The sequence below is a fragment of the Nannospalax galili genome, unplaced genomic scaffold (assembly GCF_000622305.1).
Source record: "Nannospalax galili isolate Female #2095 unplaced genomic scaffold, S.galili_v1.0 scaffold234, whole genome shotgun sequence".
Taxonomy (NCBI): domain Eukaryota; kingdom Metazoa; phylum Chordata; class Mammalia; order Rodentia; family Spalacidae; genus Nannospalax; species Nannospalax galili.
The window spans coordinates 61403-67616 of NW_008335054.1; the positions used below are offsets into that span (position 1 = coordinate 61403).

The 6214-nt window shown below is 38.8% G+C and overlaps 1 non-coding gene across 1 annotated transcript; it reads right to left on the reverse strand.

Moving 5' to 3' along the window:
* Window positions 1-5333: 5333 nt before the first annotated feature.
* Window positions 5334-5437, reverse strand: LOC115069737. The gene has a single exon (XR_003848973.1). It is a non-coding gene; the product is annotated as a U6 spliceosomal RNA (small nuclear RNA).
* Between the last annotated feature and the right edge of the window lie 777 nt (window positions 5438-6214).

Consider the following 6214-nt stretch of genomic DNA (forward strand, 5'->3'; position numbering starts at 1 on the left):
CCCAGCACTTGGAAGGCAGAGACAGGTGGATCTCTGTGAGTTCAAGGCCAGCCTGGTCTGCAAAGTGAGTTCTAGGACAGTTGGGGCTGCAGAGAGACCCTGTCTCAAAAAGACCAATAAAATAAAATAAAAAAAGAGACTATATTTAGAAAAGAAATGTGTGATTATTCCTCCTTAGTTGTTATTGTTTCTGGGTTCTGCCAGTGCAGAGCCAGGCTGTGTATGTGTGGGTATTTGTGTGTGCATGAACAAGCCTATATTTGATCCTATGTGTATAAGATTATGTGGATTATAAACCATAATACTTTTTTTTTTGTACAGAGTCTCCTTGTAGCCCCAGCTGGAACTCACTATGTAGGTTTAAGAGGAGATTTTAGAAAGTCTTCACCAGAATTCATATTTGCTGATCTCTTGATTTTGATTTTCTTAGAAATTACAGCTGTGAGCAAGCAAGCTTTGCTATTGTGGAACCCTCCTCCTTGGCCCCCTCCCACCCCCAGACTCCCTAGACCCCTGCCCCTATTTAGGACTAACTGTTCTTTTCACTTCTGTAAATTGCTTGGCTTGAGGGAACCAGAGGGACAAACTACACCGTCTCCATTTTGACTGCTGATTCCTCCATTTTCGTGATGTCTCATGGTAATGGACTAGGCAAGCCCGGGCATGTCCAAGGGGCCTGGGGCAGGGTTGAGGCCTTATAAGGAATAAACAGGGTCCTCTAGCCCTGAAGATAACAGTCAGCACATTCCACAGCCCTGAGGGCAGCACCCACCAATGAGAGGCCTCCAAGACTGTAACCAATCAATTCAAAAGTATGTTGGTGCCTGTGGGCTCTTTGGACCAATCAAAATATAACTCTGTCATTCCCCTCTTTCCTTTGTCTGAAACCTATGAAAAGCTCCCTCCCTCTGCAATCGGGGCTCTCAGATGGACCTACCACGTTAGTTTGGTCTGAGAGTCCGAGCTTAAGCCCGAATAAAGATTCTTTGTTCTTGCATGCTCTCTGGACTCCGTGGTAATTCTTGGGGATCCGTTCTCTGGGCACAACAGCTATTATTGAAGCCACACAGTCCATGGTATCTGCTCTTTAGGACACTTCAAGCAAACTAATGCAGGTGGGTTTTTGCCTCTTCCACGTTATGAAAAACACAGAAACTAGAATTATTTACGTAGTTCCATTAGAAAATCTGTACGTTTTGTACAGATAGTGTTGAACCACTATGAGCTACCAAGTATGAATGTGCACAGTATAGTGACATTCGGGCATACCAGAGTTCCTTCAAATTTTTTTTTTTCATTTGACATTTGATTCCAAATATTTTTCCATATTGTTTCTGGTGGTCAGGATTTAGGCCAGATGTTTCCAGAATCCAGAGTCTTAGCATCTTATTCAAATAATTGAAAGAAGTGCACATATATTTGCAAAGTAGCAGGGAAATTTTAGTCAAAGCAAAGAGATAGTACAGATCAGAATGAGAGATGCTCCCACGAGTGACAGTTGGCCACATGGACGAGGACAATCATGGGCACTGACTGTTGTCTGGAATTTCCTTTTAGAAGGTATAAAATGTGAAGGATTTTCATTGTTAAGAGGCTTACTATGAACAGTACTCGATTGAAAGATTAAGTTACACAACCATTTCTTGACTGTATATGTCCCCTCCCATAATGCATGTGATTTTAATCATATGTGTGCCTAATTATGCATGGGTATAAGATGGTAAGTAGGAAATTCTCCCAAGAAGTTCACTTAGGGGATGCAATTGTCCCTATTGCTTATGCATCCAGAAGCAGTTCAGGCCAGATTGACCCTTTACCCAGTGGCACTGGGAATACAACTGAATAGAAACTGTCCAAATTTGATGGTCATTGTGTGTGTGTGATGGCAGAGGGGTTTGCATTGCTCACACAGGAGTACGCATGAAACTTGATGATTCAGGTAGGGGTTCTATGTTGGAAACAGGTTCTAGGTGAATTGTTTGGAGAGGGGTGTGGACAAAGACCTAAGCAAATGGAGTTTCAGGTTGCTAAACTCTTTCCTAACGTTTCTTTGGCTCATAATTGTTTCTTTAAAAAAAATTATTGATTATTGATTTGTTGATTTAATGTACTTAAAATGAGGGTTCAGATCTAGATTACAACTTAGCAAATCTTTGCAACATGCATGTGCCTGTGACCATCACTCAGCTTGTCCAGGGAATATTTCTTATGCCCCAGGATGACTAGTTCTTCTTCCATCACAGAGAGTAAAAGCATATTGTTTCTCCATTTGTAGAAAGAGAAATGGTAAGTGTTGATTAACTGGGTTCTTTGAAAATGTGATTTCTATTTTATCTAAACTGTCATTAACAAAAAAAATGCTTTAAATGTAAACCACTGAACTCAGCGGGCCTATGTATTGCTTTTTATAAGTTTTGAAATATATATTTTATTTTTAATTCTTATTAGACTTTTGAGAACTTCTGTTTTGTCTGATTTGATAACATGTTCTTGTTCATTTTATCCATTTATCTAGATTTAAAAATTTTTTCATATAAATACATTCACAACATTGTCTTTCAACTTTTAAATTTTTTCTTATTTTTCATTCTTGATGAGTTTGTTCTGGCCTTTGTTGAAACTGTAATCCAAATTTTTATCTTTTTCATATTTTAAAGGAGCAAATATTTGACTGTCTTAAACTTTACTTGGGTAATTTTATTGTTCTCTTTTTCATTGTTTCCTGTTTTTCTATTCTCTTCTAGCTGCTGATTTTAAGTTTAAAGTTCTTTTCTTTATTAGCTTCTTCAATTAGATCATTTGATCTTCAGACTTCCAAATTTTCAGATTTATGCATCTAGAGTTGAATATTTCACCCTGTGTCTTTGGTTAGAACCACTTTTAATGTCTTATTATTTCCCCAAATATAGTATTTCTATTTCTTCACTTCCTTTTCTTAGTATTTCTCTCTCTGGCTTCTGCAATACATTTAGTGTTTTTTTTTTTAAATCTTTTCTTGAGTGTTATGGAGTTGCTTAAGTGACTGAATAGCCACTGCTGTTCTTAGAGTGTGTTCAGGCACTGCCCCTTCACACCTTGCTTTGACTTCACTCTTTCTTTTTGGTCTTTTTTAAAAATTTTATTGAGCTTTTTAAAATATTTTATTTATTATTTTTATTTTATGTGTATGCATGTACTGCCTGCATGTAGGTAAGTGCACCTGTGTCATGCAATCCACACGGAAGACAGAAGAGACTGTTGGATCCCCTGGAACTGGAGTTACAGACAGTTGTTAGCCTACATGTGGGTGCTGGGATTTGAAACTGGGTCTTCTGCAAGAACAACCAGTGTTCTTAACAGCTGAGCCATGTCTCCAGCCCCCTTTATTGGGCTTTTGTACATGTCATACAACATTTCTTAATCAGATTTAGAGTCCCTCCCCCACACATGCCTGCCCACTCCCATCCCCCACCAAACTTCATGTACTCTGCTATACATGTTAAGTCCTATCCAGCAGAACATTTATATCCAGATGTTCTTTGGTGCAAATTCATCCACTGGAGTCTAGTCAGCCTGTCTAAAGATTGTTGATAAGGCCTACTGTCCCTCACCCAGTAGTGATCAGTCTCCAATAGTTCCTAGACTAGGGCCGACCTGCCACCCATTTCCCTCACTCTACTCTGGGTCCTTGTTTGATTCAGTTGGCATGGGTCCCATGCCCAATGTCATAACTGCAAAAGTTCACATGTGCAATTTTCCAGTGGCCTGAAAGCCTCTGCTTCCTTATGATCATGGAGCAGTTCTGGCTCTTACAATCTTTCCAGGCCTCTTTCTCAATGATCCCTTAGCCATTGGTGGGAGAGATTTGATATAGGAGTCCTATCCAGGAACCCACACTTTGTAGTCCTATTCTATAAAAGCTGACTGCCAGTTGTGACCTTTTGTGTGTATCCCACTCTATTGTATAAGGAGGTTTCACTGGTGAGAGGTGAGGGATGCACTAGTTTTCTCTCTATGCCCCCCCTCACTTTGTTTCATGAGCCTTAGGTGTAGAGGTTCAACTGTAGATAGGACCTAAGACAAGGAATCTCTCAGACATCTCTCTCTGTGTCTGATCAGTTGTGGGATTCTGCAGTAGTTTCTATCTGTTGCAAAAAGGAAGTTTCTTTAATGAGTGGTGTGCTGTATACTTGTCTGGGAATATAAGGATCCATGTTTAGCATATAGTAAGAGATTTCATTTGTATAGAGATATGATAGAGATAGGATTTTCTCTAGACTCTATGATCTATCCAGCCATGTGTATTTGGCTGTGTTTACAGTGCCACCCATGAGTTCACTCCCATTGCTTTAAGTCTAATTAAATAGCTGTTGATTACACCCAGATAACAGTGCCACTACCACACCAGTAGACTGGTTATGGTTATTAGGCTTTAGGGCTAGGTTGACCATTGATTGATTTTCTCCCACAGTAGCTTAATATCCTCCAGAGCTATGGGAGTTAAATGTCAGGTAGAAGACTTCCAGGTCAGTTCCTGCTCCATTGCTATGTCCTGCCTTCAGCAGCAGGGTCTTATCTTCCAGTTTTGGGAGATAATCAAGAGCTCTGGCAATAGCCTGTGTTATTTGGGGAGTCTCTTGGACCACAGTGACCAACCACTCAAAGGGAGGTGTCTCCTGTCTTGCTGACACTTTTGTTCCTTGCCATACAGCCCCCAGGTATACGTATAGACAAATATTCAGGCACCGTAGATGTGTTTCTCTTTTGTTCTTTTAATGGACTTACAAGAATGTTAGCTCTTCTCCTTTCAATTTGAGTGTATCTTATCTTATGCATTTATTTTAAAAAGTCAAACATTGTCTTTTTTTGCTTCAACCTCAGTATTTTCTGTGTACAAAATATCCATTCACTGATCTCCTGTCCTGACACCTAGCCTATTTTGTACAAACATAAATTTATTGCTTAGATTGATTTTTTTTTTGGTTGTGTAATTTCCATTTGACCATTATATACGTCTTCTTGTCTTTGATGAAGTTCTTTATATTTCCTACTATTCTGGAATCTCTTTTACCCAGTATTTGTATAAATAATAATATCAAAAATTACTTACCACACCCTTTCCCTTTAGAGAAGAGAGTTCTGATATGCAAATGTAGTGTCTTTTGTTACAGTTCTGCAAGTGTCTGAAACTCTTTACACTTTTCTTTCAGTGCAGTTTCTCTTTGCTCTTATTGCTCTGATTCACTAATTATTTCCTCAGTCTTCTCCAATATCAAGCTAATGAAGGTTTTCCTCCAATTTACACTTTACCTTTGAAATCCCAGAATTTCCAATTGGTTCTTTCTTTAAGGGAGAAAAATATGGAAGGTTTCACGAATTGTCACATCGTCCCTGTGCAGGGATCATGCTAATCTCTCTATGATTCTAATTTTAATGTATGTGCTGCCAAAGTGAGCACTCTCTTTATAGCTTACATTTGCTTCCTATGACTTCTTATATTTTTCTTTTTGTATGTTTAAGTTTTTATTTTGTTTGGTCTTCATTTATATTTTATTTTTTGTATATGACTGTTTTGCCTGCATGTAAATGCACCACATGTGTGCAGTGCCTGTAGAGGCTGGAGATGGTAGCAAATACCCTGGAACTGGAGTTATGGACAGTTGTTAACTGCCATATCTGTGCTGGGAAGTGAACTCAGGTCCTCTTGAAAAGCAGCCAGTGCCCTTAACTGCTGAGCCATGTCTCTAGCCTGTATATTTGGTCTTTGAGACAGAGTATCATGTAGGCCAGGCTGTCCTTGAATTCACTGTGTAGCTGATGATGAACTTGAACACCTGACCTCTACTTCCTGAATGTTGAGCTTTTACATATGAGTCACTATGCTGGTTTTATACGGTGCTGGGGATAGAACATCATGTATGCTAAGCAAGCACTCTATCAACTGAGCTGCATCCTCAGCTCAGTTTTTTCACACGTTTTAAGCAAGTTATGATTTGTTTGTTGAAAAAATTTTATATTGGCTGCTTTATAGTCATTATCAGATAATTTCTATCTGTTCCATATTACTTCTGTGCCATATTACTGATGATTCTAATTTATTATTTGAGTTGAGAAATGTTCTGATTCTTGGTATGATCATTGACATTTTGAGAATGTTGGGTATTGTTGTATAAGACTGAATATTTAAATGTTATGGCTACCTGTTATTGCTCTGATCATATATCACATTGTTACA